Genomic DNA, 16,430 nt, shown 5'->3' on the forward strand with positions numbered 1-16,430 from the left:
GTTTATTCACATTTTTTGCAGATGGCAGAGGACATTTTCCTCACAAGATCCCAGAATATTGCTAGGTCTGGGGCATTGTGGGGGATGTCTGTCTTGCTCTACCCCTTGTAGGAGTAGCATAATGGAAGGAAGAAGGGAAGAAATGATGTGCTTCTGCCACAGCTACTGGTGAGCTCCATTCAATCATGAGAAAGTGTTGGGGATTTGGAGAAACTCAGTGAAATCATCTTCTTACATGGGATGGATAATTTTGAGAGACTCTTTATGCACAGCTCCAATTAAAAAGAGCTGGAGAAGGAGGACAAGGAAAGACTTCTTGTCTAAGATTCTGGATTATTAACAATCTAGGCCTCAATGAAAATTGCCTCCTCAAATTCTCCACCCCACTTAAAGGTGCTGGTATGGGTGTGTGAGTCCACTACATGTCCTCTGGGGGTGTGTGTGTGTGTGGGGTGGGTGGGTGGGTATTGAGAATTCTCCAACAGTTTGGATGCAGTCAGAATAAATAATCTCGGAAATTTATTTTCTGAGAAATTTCAGCTTAGTTAATACTGAGTGAAATGTTATTTCTCCTTCATAATGAAGAAATGACAGATTAGGAAAGAGGAACTGGAATATTTGGGAATGTCAAGCACTGAAAATATCATGGCTCAGTGTGACAGTTATCTACCCTTTAAGAGCTCCAGGCATTGCTTTCCTCCCTGTCTGCTACCTTTGGATGCATATTTCCTGGGAATCTGAAAGGAGACCTTCTTGGTGTTTCCTCTCAGGTTCTAGAAATTTTTGCTAAGGTACCTCCTTCCATGTGATCCAAGATAACATTGGGGATTTCTCTTTATGTGCTGTTTGCCATCCCTGGTACATGGAAGAGATATTGTTATGGTAGGGATGCATGGAGTTCGTTCATTCTGTTACCTCAGCATTTTGCAGATTATCATGCACCTTTCATTGCAGGTGGGAGTCATAAAATCCAAATTCACTACTGTACATTTCTCTGACACACCTACCTATTGGCAATGGATGAGTGGTCCTCATGTACCAACACCATACAGATGATGGACAGCGTGTGAAGGTGATGCATTACTTAGCTGCAGAGATGCTCTTCATATGCTGGTTGAGTCCCTCAGCTTCGTTTGCCCCACATCATCTGCATGCAGAAGGGGAGGTTCAGAGCAGGCATCAAGCGGATCCTTTGTTCAGTGACTCAGCCTAAGTATCTTCAACAGATGCAAGCCTTCTGCAGCCAGGAAAAGACCATGTGCATCAAAATCACTTCCCCAGCTGAAGTGCCATATAGGCATCCAATGATGTCAGGGCATGTGCTGTTGTATTCATTCTCTTTACAGGTAATACAAAAACATTTATGGAGCAGTCTTCAACATACTGAATTGTCCTAGTCAATGGGTGAGAAATTTGTCCTGCCTGAATTTTTGTGCAATTTTTTCCAATCCACACCTGCCCAGCAAAGGAGCAAAAATGTTGGTTACCAGAGTTCTCACTTTCAGAAATTCCTTGCCTGTAGCATTAGACAAATGCATGCAAAATACTTGCAGTACTGATAGTAATCCCCAGAACACATTATTGTACAGAATATAGCTTCCCAAACTGCATATGTAAGCAAAAGGTTTGCACAAAAATGCACCTATTTTGGAAAAGTATGTGCTTGTGTATGTGTGTGTGTGTGCATGCACAAATATATTAATATTGTGTGTGTGTGTGTGGTGCAAGTGAAAATGAATGTGAAACTTGTACATTGATTTGGAATCAGGCTGAATTGAACTTAAGGTTGGGAACATGAAAAACTGAACCACAATTGATAGAATAATCCTTCCCTAAATCATACTACTTTAAAATACATTTACAACAGTTCTCATTTATCAAAAACAAACAAACAAATGGATCAAAACATGTTTTGTTCAGCTGTGCTGAGTTTGAAAGCACAAAAGAATTGGAAGGAAGCAGACCTAGAAAATTGTCTTGCTTTGACTGCAAGAGCAGGGAACAGGCATGGATTGGGTACCCACTCCAGTATTAAGAATCCTCGATTTCAAGATCGGACTGAAGAACAAGAGCAATCCAAGAAGCCCCTTTAGAGCCCTGGGCACACAAATTGTTCTGACAAGTTCCAAGTTTCTTCTGCACCTAATATCCCGCTTAGGCCTCGTTATACCTCCTAAGAGATTATTTTCTCTCCCAGAGACTAGCAGCACATCAACGGTTTGCTAATAAGAAAGTGGCAGCTGGGAATTATGAAGGTCTTGCTGTGGAGAGAGCTACATTTCCAGGAAAACCCAGCTCTGGAAATACCCATTTAAGGGTCTCTGGCCTGAAGAGTTACCTGGCTTGATGTCTGGACCTGGGTCCAGCCCATTAGTGCTTTCTTTTGAGGGCAGTTAGAGCGAGGAATGAAAAGGAGGCTTTCCCCAGTGGGCACACACCCTTACAATAAGTTACCATGTGAGATCTAACAGTTCCCGTCATGATAGGCTTTGGGGGAATCTCTGAACATACATTTTTCTTTGACTTTTTTCTTGATATTCCTTGATGTTTGTTTTGCTTTGCTGAACTTGTCGTTTTAGTACAATCCAGGCTGGATGTATATTATTTTGCCAAGTATTACTGATCTACATGATGGATTCAAAACACGGTATTGGAGGAGAACTTTGTGAATACCCTAAACCAACAGAAAGGCAAACAAGTGGGACCTAGATCAAATCAAGCCAGGGTTTTCCCTAAAAGCAGAACTGAGAAATCTGATGCTGACACGTCATGAGAAGGTAAGAATCCCTGGAGAAGACAGCCATGCTAGGGAAAGTGGAAGGCAGAAGATGAAAGGGAAGACCAAACCGGAGATGGGTGGATTCCATTAAGGAAGACACAGCCTTGAACTTGGGTGAACTGAATGGAGTCATTGCACACAGGACTTTTGGGAGACCTTTCATTCATTGGGTTGCCATAGCTCAAAGACAGCTTGACAGCAGAAAACAACATTGACTGATTTCATGAATGTTTGCTACTTCATAAAGGGGTAGGTTTTGTTTCATTTTGCAAGCTGTCTTGACGAGGCTCACTGCATTTCAATGTGGCCTAAAAACATTTCATATAATTGCATGCACACCTACACACCAGAGAGTACTACCTAATTGTACTTCTGAGTACTTCCATTGAAGTGAATGGAACTTAAATCACTTATGGCCAACATCCTCATTCTCAGTTCATTTCAGTAGAGGAACACTGGCACATTCAGTGAAAAGGGTAATTTGCAAACAGCTCCTTTCTTCTTGACCAGTTTAAGTAGAAAGTGATGGGAACACAACCCAGAGAGCCTCCACTGGTTGGAAGTGGAGAATATGGGGAGGGAGGGGGTCTTCCATTTGTATTTTAATGTGCACTTACCAATTCATACTTTTGAACCATTATGAAACTCAGTTATCCCTTGAAATGTACACATCTCCATATTTTTACAATTGAGTTCTCCGATCCTATCAAAAAACTGCAAACAAAAATAAGGGAAAATGATATTATGTTAGAAAAACTGCTTGTAAAAAACATGTATAGTGTATTAAGCAAAAATGCAAGGTATGTATTAGACCAAATGGGCACAAAGAAATGCTTGTGAATTTTATTGCAAACTTAAAACAACTACCAAAATTTGGGACAGACCATGCTTAGGATTCATAAAATGAGTAACAGAGAGGCTTAAATTGACAGATGCGTTCATCCCTAAAAAGGACAATTCTGGACTGGATGGATAAACAGTCTGATGGGGCATGTTTGGATAAAATGCCACATAAAATTTGAAAAGACATATTAAAAGCATAACAATGTGGTTGAATCTATATAAATGTTTGAGGCAGTGCTAATTATTGCTGTTGACAAGTGTGCTAAAGCCTCAGGGGTCCAGTCCAATCTAGGTTATTGGAATGCTACTTAGGAAAAAGATTTGACAAAACTCTGCCTTCATCCAGCACTGATTTCTCTACAACCATCTGTGCTTCCAACCTTTCACCTGGAAGTGGAACCTTCTCCTCCCCTCGGTTGCGTTGCTCCCTCATTTGTCACTATCAGCCTGGTGACCTAGCCACATGTCACTTATGAAGCTATCACCACTAATCCATGGGACATCTGGCAACTCTATGTGGCCCAGAGCCCGAATTGCAAGCGCCCATTCTCCTCGGAGCTTTGGGATTAGGAGAAAGTGGACCTGCACTCACATTTCTCTTCTGGCCATTCTTCAGGGTTTGATTTCAGACCGGTCTGTCATCATTTCAGGGGCTTAGGGCTTGGCATTTTTTTAAAGCAACACTCTGGACTTCAAGAAGCATCTACCTCTGTCTGCTCTGGGAGAGTCTAAACCCAAGGCCTGCTTTGAATTTTGATTCTCGAGCCAACTTTAACAAATAGCAGTAAACCATACAAGCTCAGCCAAAGGGCTCTCCACATCCCAGCACTAGCCCCAACCCGCTTGCTGCGCTGCAGTCTATAATAAGATTTTGCACCTGGTGATGAATGTCTGGTGCTCCTGCTGGGGAAATGCCCTGGTGCCAAATATCTGTCATGCTCCTAAGAAAGATACAGATATAAGACAGAACAAAGCAAAAGGAGCCACAATCAACACTGAGGCTAGATTTGTAATCAGACTCCCAGAGGCCTTGTACCTAGGCCGAGCAGGAAAGCTGTGTGATCCCGGCCTAACATTATCAGCATGGATGAGCTCTGTGGTGCAAACAACTGGAAACGATTTTCTGAAATTAGGGGATTTTGTTGTTCTTTACTCTTCTTAATGACTCTTCTGGTGTTGCCTCTAACCATACTGCTAAGCAATTGACGTCATATGGAAGCCATCAATGGGCAGAGCCCTGGGAGCTGGGAAACTTTAACGGTTTCACACTGACCATGGATATCTCCCCAAATGCCATAGTTGTAAAAGGAAAAGTCAGGAGATGAAGGTCAATGCTTAAGAATCCAGAGGTTGTCAACTAGAGCCTTCTAGGACTTTTTTCAACCTTTCATGATTTAGAAACAGCAGAATATGCCTGAATAACAAGCCTCATCTTGAATGAGGTTGTCCAAACCAAGTGAGATGATGATGATGGTTTGTAAACTGGGCACTTCAAAAAGGTGAGCAGCATGGCAAAGCTTGACCAGCAAGCAGACTAATTTTGAATTTTGGCAGCATCACTATCCAAACTCCCCTCCTCACACATGACTTCCCTACCTGTAGTCCTAGGTGATTCTATTTGAGGGGGCAATCAATGATTACATAAATATGCAGATATTTATTTATCTGCATATGCTTCAACTGTTCTGTTGAAATTGCCCTGGAGAAATATAAATAACACCTTCCACAAGAAGGAAGAGGTGGCTGTTGTCCCCCTCTTGGACTACCTGCAGTTGGGAATTTTGGAGCAATCACTTTGGGATTCATCCTAGCCCTATTCAGGTGTTCTCTGATGAGGTGTTGTAACACAGAGAAGGGCCATTGCTTGGCTCTCAGCCATCATTGTACTTAATGACCTCTATGTTTCACATGGATCAACCAGAAGAGCATCCTGCACCCATGGAGGTCTCTGAAGAAGCTGCAAATAGATCTGGGATCGTCTCCTCTTCAGATGGTCACCCTCCGGAAGAAGACGTTGTCAATTACGAAAATGCAATGTGATGCTGGAAAAGAGGATGTCTGTTATGCTTTGCCTGCTTAGATGTAACCAGATTTGGACTAGACACCAGAAAGAATTTCCTCACTGTCAGAGCAGCACAACAATGGAAACTGTTACCCTGGGAAGTTGTGGGCTCTCCCTCACTGGAAACATTCAAAAAGTGTCTGGACAGCCATTTGACCAGGATGGTGTAACGTGGTGTCCTGCAACAGCAGGGCATTGCACCTGATGGCCTTCTGGCCCCTTCCAACTCTGCTCTTATATGATTCTATGATTCTATGTGTGGTGTACTGGAATGGTGCTTCTGTAGAACAGTCTGAAGTTAGAAACATAGAAAACATAGAAACATAGAAAACAGAGCGAGTCAGAATGGGTCTCACGGGCCATCTAGTCTGACCTCCGGCACCAGCCGGCTCCGCTCACGACATGCCCACCATGTGGACGTCCAGCCTATCCTTGAACACCTGCACCGATAGGGCCTCAATGACCTCTCGTGGAAGCCCATTCCACACCCTCGGGGTCCTGACTGTCAGGAAGTGCTTCCTGGCATCCAAATGGGACCTTGGCTCCCTGAGCTTTGCTCCATTGGAGCACGTCCTGCCTTCCTCTGCAGGGGAGAACAGGTCTCTACCCATCTGGCCTCCTCCTCCTGTGGGTGACATACCTCCATGTCTCCGCAGCTGCTCCTCCTGTGGCCTCTCCCTCAACCCTCTGTCCAGAGTGGGGCTGCTCCGGGGGGGCCTGGAGAGCTCTCTCGGCCCTCAGGCACCTCACCTCCTCTTCTAGCAAGGTCACCATCTTGCACCGAGGGCAAGTGTATCCCTGCCTCTCCTGGGGGAGAAGGGCAAACATGTCGCAGCGGACCAAGGCCATCTCCTGATCTGCCATCGGTATCCCTTCCGAGACCTTACCTAGGTCCCCTGCCTTGTTTGTCCTGCAGTTCCTCTCACTCACCCAGTTCTCCCAGACAAAAACCAACTCGCACACACACACACAAGGATAAAATAAACTTAAATAGGAAGAAAAACAAAGCACAGCACAGCACAGCACAGCACAAACAAAACAAAACAAAACAAAACAAACAATCAAACAAACCTCGGCATCCCAGGGAAGGGAGTCCCCGGACAGCCCGGGCCACAGCTAAGGGACGCAGACAAGGGACAATGCCTTATCAGTCCCTCAGACCAGTGGCCCCGCCCCCTGCTTCCTCCTGGCCCCTCCCACCTCTCTGCCCCCGCCCCTTCCTCTCCGCTGCTCCTGGCCCTCTGCTCCCCTGCCCAGCCCCTGCCTTGCCTTCGCCAGTCCCCTGGCCACTCAGCACTTGCTCCCAGCCTGTGCCTCTGCTGCTCTGCCAAGAGGCCAGAGCCAAAAGTTGTACGCACAGCCACAGCCAATCAATTTAGATTGAACATTACCCTCTGTCTGCACTCACTCTTAACACTGGGTCCATGAGGTGGCTTTGAACACTTTTTTCCCTTCCCCCATCTTAATGTCTTTTTAGTAGAAACATGAGTAATACTGATGTATATACTGAGGCTGTTGTAAAGGAAACAAGTATCTCAAATATACAGCAGACCAGTAAATAAATTCAACATATTTTTTGTGTCTCAGCTTCCCATCTGTGAGATGAGGCTGGGCATATTTAATCAAAGTTTCCAACAATATGCTTTACATCACATCTCTCTTTGAAAAAAAGTCTGTTTGACTATACAGATTCCAGAATCTGGTTATACTCAACAATAACAGAGCTGAAGGGAGTGTGCAAAGAAAACATCTTCCTACTTTTCCCCACTGAGTTTAGACAATCCTCCAACAACCGAGATGTCTCACCTTCCTGGTTGTGAGAGCAACATTGGTGTGATGGTTAGAGCGCTGGACAGAGGACCGAGAGATCCCATTTCAGGCCCTCACTTAGCCATGGACCGCACTGTATGGCTTCGGGATAGTCATGAACACTCAGCCAGATCTGCTTCTCAGGGTTAATGTTATGAGGATAAAATGCAGTGGAGGAGGACCATGTGAGCCATCCTGGGTTTCTTGCATGATTGCTGTTATTATTGTGATTATTTTTTCACCAATAGGACATCCAGCTGCAGAGTCGAAGGGCATACAGTGCAGTAAAGGAGTAGCATAACAAAAGTATCTTTGTGTCTGGCAAATACTACTCCCCCCACATGCATTTTTTTCTATTGGCTTTTGAGTCCAATTTATCAGATCTCCAGAACCTCACATTCCTCAAGCAGGCATCCTGAGTAAGCATCCTCTTGCTTGGGATGATGCGTCAGAACCAAATCTTCTTGAAAGCCAAATCCAGCTTGTGCTGTTCCACTCCCGTAAGTACGGCGAACTTCTGCTCTTGGCCCTGGGAAGGCTTCAGAAACATACAGGTCTCGCTGGGAGGAACCAGGTATATTTGTTTGGAATTTGTAAAGCACAGACATTTTCTCTAGCATTCTCATGAGCCTGACGATACAAGACAGGACATGGTTCCCATGTGTTTTGCCCCATGGTAAGAAGAAAGAAAAAAATGGGGAAAACATCTTCAGCATAAGGGAATTTAAATTCAGAAATGTTTGTCTGTCTGGTGGTGGGAATTAAATCCCACACCCCCGGTGCCATGGCCCTGATCCAAATCCTGCCCACAGCACAGCTGCACTTCTGTTGTTAAATATGTGGGAAATCTACTCGTCCACTGCCTTCCCTGTGAAAATGTTCTTTTCTTTAGCAACCTCAGCTATGCTGGGGCAGGAAAGGAAGGGAAGGGAAGGGAAGGAAAGAGCAGTGGGGGACAGATTCCATGATGCATTCTAGCCCGCAACCCATTTAATCTGTGGAAATTTGAGTTCAATCAATAGTTCTACTCTGAATTAAAAGGCATGTGGCCTAAACCAGCTTGTCTGGGGTCATCAGCTGCTGGAGAGGGCAACCACTAAATCAAAGGCTATGAAGGGAACACTGTCATCAGTTCTATGGTGTGCATCTGAGCAAAAAGTTCCAGCTTAAGAAGGAAAGTGAAAAAGCAAGCCCAAAATACATCCCACACATCGCAGCCACTAGATCATACCTTTTACAAAAAGTCACTTTGAGGTCACTGTTTTTGTCCAGTCTTTCACTACATTAAATGCAATTACCTCATTGTTGATTTACCTGTCATTAAAGGCATGTGTTTGAACAAGATTTATTGAGTGAGTTTTGTGCCAGTTGACTTGCAATAGATTGCACAATATTCAAAAAGGCTCATTTGCCTGGCATTACATTAGAGGCAGGGTGATTGCAACACAAAGCGATGTAAATGAGTTCGGAGAGGCTCCATCACTCATGTTGTCATGTACTGAATCCTATTATTATTTATTACCATAATTGTACTGTGTTTCCTGGGGCGATAAATTAGGACTGATGGGTCCTGCTGACAGCCAAGGACTGGACTCGCTCTATATAATTTAATAGGGATACAGTTGGGTCTCTGCGCAGAGGAGAGTCTGTGAGGAATTAGTAACTGAACAAAATCTTTTCTTTCTGCAAAAGGAAAAAAAAGTAAAAAGTGGGGAAATGTTTTTCTCTCTCTCCTTTTCTTTCCTTTTGGCGACAATTTAGGACTCGATAAAAGCTGCATAAAGTGGAAAGGAAATGGGAATACTTTGTCTTCCCTAACAGGGTTAAGAGAATCACTATTTTTTGAATCTCTGATTCCTTTGCAGTCTTTCCATGCCCTGCTGTGGTCAGATGTCACTTTACACAAGGGATGGATGGGGAATTTACCCAGCTGAGAGGGTTTTGCTCTTGCCTTTAATTGATATACACAAACTGCACTTTCTGGAAGTAATGGCAGAAATGGATGCAATTTGCAGTTGTAAATCTGTACATTACTGGGTTTGCAATGTGGTCCTTGAACGGATGGCAGGGAACATATTCAAGAGCTTGCACATTTCTTAAAAAGGCACAAAGGCATGCTAGGCCCTCGTCTACACTTCCCAGGAGTAGACATCACCACGGACAAGGTGACTTTGCATTGTAGTCCCAAGGGTAACTTTGGGCAGGGCGTCAGAAGCTTGCTAGGCTTCTTCACCCGAGGTAGGTCCCTGGCTTGTTTCCGCTGCCACTGCTTCCCGTCCAGTTGGTGTTCGCTGCTTCCCATTCAGTTGCCCCCCCATCTCTGAGTCCAACCTGTACAACTGCACAGAGTAAGAATGCAAGGTAGGTAGAGGCTACTGTTGCATCTCCTCCTGAATGTAGGGATGGTTTCAACTCTCCAGTTCCCAAGAACTGGGATACCAAGTCAGAAACTGAAACAGGAATACCTCAGGGAAGAAGAAAATGCTTTCAGGTGAGTCTGAAGTGACTATTTCTTTACTTGCCACCTGCAGTGGTTGTCCTAGTCTGTTCTAGTTAGGAGAAGAACCACAGCAACTTCTTTAAATGTGGGTTGTGCATGGCAGCCACACTTATGCACCATGAAAACTACTGACAAAACCACTGCTATAAGATCATTGGGAAAAACTGATGCCTAGAAGTACATGCTCTGGAGGTGGAAGAGATGCTTTAACAAATTCATCCAACTGTATAAAAATAACTTGGGTGAAATGGGTTATCAATCAGTGGGCCCTCAAAACATCAAGAATATCCATTTCCCACTTCAGTTCCCTGCTCAGTGCCTTCCTTCTACTATTATTTCCACTATAAAAATGAGATAAAGCTGAAGAGGGTGAGCTGCAATTCCCTCTTAGTGCTGGCCCCTTTGTACTACTTTGGGTCCAGCTGAAACTCAAAGCATATGTTTGTATTCATCACTCATGCTCCAAGTTACTTTTCAAAATATTTTCCTACTCTTCCGGTTTACTGGCTGCAGAGAGCCATGGACCAAAAGCTCTTTAGCTCTCACCCTTTATCAAGAACTTAGGGTTCACCTCTTAAGTGAGGCTGAATACTTGGAAGAAAGATGGAAACAGACAAATTCTTACACACTTGGTCAAGGGATACCTCTCTCCAGCCTGTTTTGTTTCATGTGAACTGTGCAACTACAAGATCCATGTGGAAAATGGGAAGCTGGACATATTTCTTTGATACCAGAGTAAGGGTGCAATCCTGCACATGTTTAGACAGGAATAATTCCTACGATTCCCCAGATGCCCTGCTAGCTGTGCTGTTTGGGAAAGGCTGTAAGTTTCAGAACATTTTCTAGCTAAACATGCAGAGAATGGCCTCTGATGTAGACTATCGTAGGAAACAAGCAGCCACTGCAATCTACCTTTGCTGTTACTGTACTGAAGCGGTACTTGAGCCATCCATAGAATCCTTTAAGATGTCCAGAGCTTGGGACATGAAGCCTTTTCACAGAAAAGGAGAGCAGGCAGCAGCAGTGGGCTCAGATAAGGGGAAAAAGAGGGGCTCGGGAGACATAAAGTGCTGGATTGTACACAATGAAAATAACCATTTTTAGATGATATGCAAAGTCCTGTCTTGAAGTCAATTTGGCTAATGCTTTAGCTGCATGGCATCTTAGACTATAGTTTAGCATAAGACATTTTGCTTCAGCCATGGTTGAGTTTTTTGTTTTTCTTCTTCCCTCCAATGAATCTTTTCTTTGATGTGGTTGAATGAAGACTCTGTCAAACACAGAAAAGGGAATAAAATGTGAAACTCTGTACTAATGGCATTTTTATAGGGTTAAACAATGAGACCTGACAGCACGTAAGTTATTGTGCAATAAATCACACAAAAGCATGTCTTCACCAGCACCTGCATGTGAATTAAGGCACTCATAAACATTGATTAATTCAGCCATACTATGCCAACTGTGAAAAGGAACTTATTCATATGATTTAGGACAGGGCTGTGTACATTTAAACAAATCAAATCAAATAAAAAAAAAACCCAGTACCAACCAAAGCTAAATTTGGTGAGCCACTTCAGTATATGTGTTTTGGGAACTCCAGCATGGGGCCAGATGCGGCCAGGGGGCCACTTCAGCAGTGACAAGGGCCAAGAGGTGGCCATCCGTTGCCACTAGGAAGGGATGGTCACAGGTGATAGTTGTCGGGACTCCCTGCTATGGGGCACTGAAGCAGTGGTGTGCTGCCCTGACCCTGAGGCGAGGGATGTCTGTTGCCTGCCAGGCACACACATCTAGCATGTGACAGCTAGACTGGAGCTACCAGTCACTTCTGGGGATCCACATGGGGATGAACAACATGACCAGGAAGGAATTGCTAGGGACTTTGAGGCTCTGGGCAAGCAACTAGGGGCCAGACTAGATGGCCTGGGAGGTCCCTTCTGACTTGTTCTGCTTCTATGTTTCTGTGTGCAAATGTGTCCAGTTGCTTAGTTGGCTTAAGTTGTTCTACTTAGCAAAGCCGTTGTCCCTGGCTTCCAGAATATGCTGGGCTACAGGTAGCCCTCAGAAAGCTGCACTGCTTTCATCCTCCTCCACCATTTTCCATATTCCCTTAGCTGGGACCTTATCCAACTGCAGTGGATGGCAAACTGTCTGCCACTTTGCTTTCCCGGAAAGCCCCAGGATATCCTTCCCAGCTTCATTTCAGGGCAAACCATTCCATGGAAACTTCAGCTGGCAAGCAGATACTTCTAGACTGTCCATTGCCACCAGGTAACATAGAAAGAACCCTATAAAGAAACAGATGATTCATCCAGTATATTTCAACATGGATAGGCAGTGGCTCTTCAGGCTTTTGGGCATGATTGGTTGGTTGGTTTTTTTAGTCCAGTCTGGAGATGTATGGGACCTTCATTGCACAAAGCAAATGTCATGGCCTTTTGAGGCTGACAGTGGGGCACCTCAGCAGGGAACCCCTCAAATCTACAGGCAGATCTTCTGTTTTTGATCTTTGTGCATGCAGTTCCAATTCTCCTCTGAGGTAGACTAAGTGATATATGAACTTTCTTTGGATCAATTCATAATCAGAAGAGGTCATTCTGAGTTTTCCCAGCATGCTTGCAGGGGGTGGAAGGGAATAAGGAAAGAAAAATAGTTCCATTTCCACATGTTCTACCCAAGCTTGTCCTGTTTTGCTGTGCACCCTTATTTATTTATTTAAAACATTTCTATGCTGCCCCAGTCGCAAAAAGCCTCGGAGCAGCTTACAAAAGAGACCCAATACACACAATTAACCTTAAAAATTTGGAGACATCTCAGCACAATATAAAACCCCATAAATCAATTAACAATTAAAATAACTTTTAAATAAAAAGGTCTTGGCCTGGCACCGAAAAGCAAATAACGATGGCGCCAGACGGACCTCTCTGGGGAGCACATTCCATATGTGGGGCACCACCGCAGAGAAGGCCCTCCTCTGGGTACTCACCCTCCTAATATCTTTCATGGAGGGTTCCCAGAGGAGGGCCTCTGCTGCCGATCTCAGGGGGCGGGAGGGCATATATGGACGCAAGTGCTCCTTTAGATAACCAGGACCCAAACCGTTGAGGGCTTTATATATGTCAACCAACACCTTGAATTGGGCCCAGACTTCAATGAGAAGCCAGTGAAGCTGATGGAGAACTGAGGTTATATGAAAACGCCCAGTCCCCGTCAGCAACCTGGCAGCTCTGTTTTGCAACAACTGAAGTATCCGGACCATCTTCAAGGGCAGACCCACATAGAGCGCATTACAGAAGTCTAATCGGGAAGTTACCAATGCATGTGTCACTGTCGCTAGGCAATCGTTCTCCAGAACGCAGCTGATGGATCAGCTGAAGCTGAAGGAAAGCGCTTCTCGCCACCGGTGACGGCACCTTATGCTGCTCCCAGGTGTATGTGTCTTACCATATTGCCCCTTCAGAATTGTGCTTTCCAGTAGCAAACATGGCATGGGGCCACTTGGAAATTCAGCCACCCACCATGCCAAACCAAACACACCTGGGAACAAAAGAGAATTTAGATCAGGTTGAGGGGCAGCAACAACCTCAAATATTTGTCAAGAACAGCGAAGAGAACTGACCCAGATAGAAAAGATACTCACCAAGCAAAATGTCGCTTCATTGAATGGTCTGGTCATATGTACACATAGGGTTCCTGATACTGTGCTAGTCCATTGCTTTATCCACCAGGCTTACAGGACCTAAATAAATAATTATGCCTATGTAAATTCTATGCTTAAAGTCACTCTTTCCCTCCCTCCTCCCCTTCATTCACTGTATGTTTAAAGGACGCTGTCTCCAAGGACACACTGAGTTGAGGTGTTTACTGTTAAACCGGGGAAAAACTGTTTGAGGTTTTTAGTTTTGAAAATGGCAAGTAAGATAGGACATGATCATGTTTTCTGCAATTTTATGGTAAGAAAGAAGATCAAGAACTTCTATCTCTACCTTTTTCCCATAGTGCTAGAATATGGGATCACTCATTGCAATTTATCAGCAGGAAATTCAGCTCAGAACCCCCAAACCTCCCCCATCCACAAAACAAACAAAACAAAAAACCCCTCCTTCAACCAGTGCAAATAAATGTGTTGCCAGAGGATGTGGCAATTGCCACAGGTGTAGATAGGTTTGTTTGTTTGTTTGTTTGTTTTATGGAACACATTTGCAAGAGAGAGAACTCTCAACAGGCCTTAACCACAAAGATCCAGTCTGGAAATACAGAAGCTGAAAGGCACACTGGGGAAGGTTTGTTGCCTTCGTACCCTGCTACTGGACTTTGCAGAGGCTGGCCACTCTGGAACACAGCTTGCAGGGCAACTTAAATGCAACCCAACTGCTTCCTCTACGTCTTGATATATATTAAACAACAATTCTTCAGCACGGGGGAATTACGTCAATCAGGCCAGTATGCAACCAGCACATGCAGAGTGGTCAAGTTGCCACCGTGGCTTAGTAACCACCCTAGGATTGTTTGGAAAAAAAAGAAAAAAAAGAAGGGGGCAGGAAAGATAATGTCTTCTTATTCCCTACCTTGCCCTGGACAGTAGTACTGCTGAAGGAAAGCATGCGTCCCAGCTCATTCTCCTTACTTGCACAATGGAGTTTGAGTGAAGGTGTATCAAGCTGCTGGTCTTCCTCCACCTTTCAGGCTACGGGATGCCGAGGCATGTGGTGACGGGATATGAAAGTTTTAAATAAATAGCTAAATAATAAATGCTACAGTTCTTTCCCAAATGCATAAGTTCTTTACTGGGCCAGCCCCAGTCATTCTGCATATGAAAGGTAACTAAGCTGGTCCTTGAGTTTATCATCACTGCTGGTGAAGAGGAGCTTTCTCCATTGCACATAGAGGACACAGGTGCCCTTTCCAGCTCGGTCCTGCAACTCTTCGTCATACTTGACCACTTCCTTCTCTATGCTGCCTATGGCAACTTTAACACTCTGCCTCGTGGCAGGCCTTACCCAGAACATTTCATGCGCTTATCCACAACAGGGAATGCATATTCTTTTCTTCAGGAGGAGTGTATGTAGAATGGTCTTCCTATCTTTTGTCCCTTCCAGTTGGTAGTGTTGGCTCCGTTATGCTGCAAATAACAGCACTTCTGCACTACTGTTCCATGCCTGCATGTGTGTGTGTGTGTGTGTGTGTGTGTGTGTGTGTGTGGATGGAAGGTCTTTTTGGCTGCGAGAGACAGGCACAACTCCTCCAGGAAGTTCTACAGTCACCCCAGCGCTGGGATTCCACACCCCTTGAACATTTCAATCAATTTTGGGGTGCAAGACAATACACTGCCATGTAGTGACTAAGAGTGTGGGACTGGCACTAAGGACGTCTGGGTTCTAGTCCCCACTCAGCATTGGAGCCCACTGGGTGACTTTGGGCCAGTCACAGACTCTCAGCCCAACCTACCTCACAGGGTTCTTGTTGTGAGGATAACACTGAGAGGAGGAAAATCATTAGGTAAGCCACCTTGAGTTCATTGGAAGGAGAAAAAAGGTGGAATAGAAATATAATGAATCATTGAATAAATGAAAAAAGGCTAGAGCGACTGAGGTATGTTACCAAAAGACATGCTATTCCCCACTGTCTTAGTGGAGGTTATCAATGCCACCAAGGTTCCCCCTTTCCTCAGGCTGTTGTTTAAGCCTGCATTCCTGCATCTTACACAGACGCATGAAACTGGTCACTCAGGGAGCAAAGCTGTCCCACATCCCCCTGCCTGGCCCAACAAGCTGTACTGTAGCACTGACACATTTCTGGTCAAGCTTGTCACATTAATAGAACTTGCTGTCAAACCTCAAGCTTTGTAAACAATGAAGGAATTGTGCAGAGCTCAGCTTGGCTGATGGGCAGATTCCCAAGAAACCAGATATGAGGTCTATAAGGTGTCAAGGAAGCACATGGAATAGGACTGAAGCTAATCTTGCAAAGAGCTCTGTACTAAGTGGCTATGTCTGGGTTTCAACTTTTACCTGATCCTGGACTACACACACATTTCAAGTCTTAATTTGTACTTTTCCTTAAAGAATGCAGTGTTTCCTCTTCCTCTCCCCTCGCAGCACCTTCATTTTTTTTAATCCACTCCATCTTTTCTTTAGGGATGTATTCTGTGCTGCCCTTAACGGAGTAATCATACCTATAAACCCACACCTTAGGGTTAAGGTGACTACCAGCAGGAACAAAATACTTCTGCCTGTAGTTAATTTAACCCTGACTTTTCTGGCACGAGAAAGAATTTTGTTACGTATTTTGTATCTGAAACTCTGAAAAGCATGAATGGGTAAAACAAGCAGGTTACTGTCTGGAAGTATAACCCTTGGGACATAATAGGACTTTCTTTCGAGTCAGTATGTATAGGGTTGTGTTTAAAGGGACACATTCAGTGTGACAGTGGAATT

This window comes from Varanus komodoensis, unplaced genomic scaffold (genome assembly GCF_004798865.1).
Source record: "Varanus komodoensis strain SLA01 unplaced genomic scaffold, ASM479886v1 scaffold30, whole genome shotgun sequence".
Lineage (NCBI taxonomy): Eukaryota > Metazoa > Chordata > Lepidosauria > Squamata > Varanidae > Varanus > Varanus komodoensis.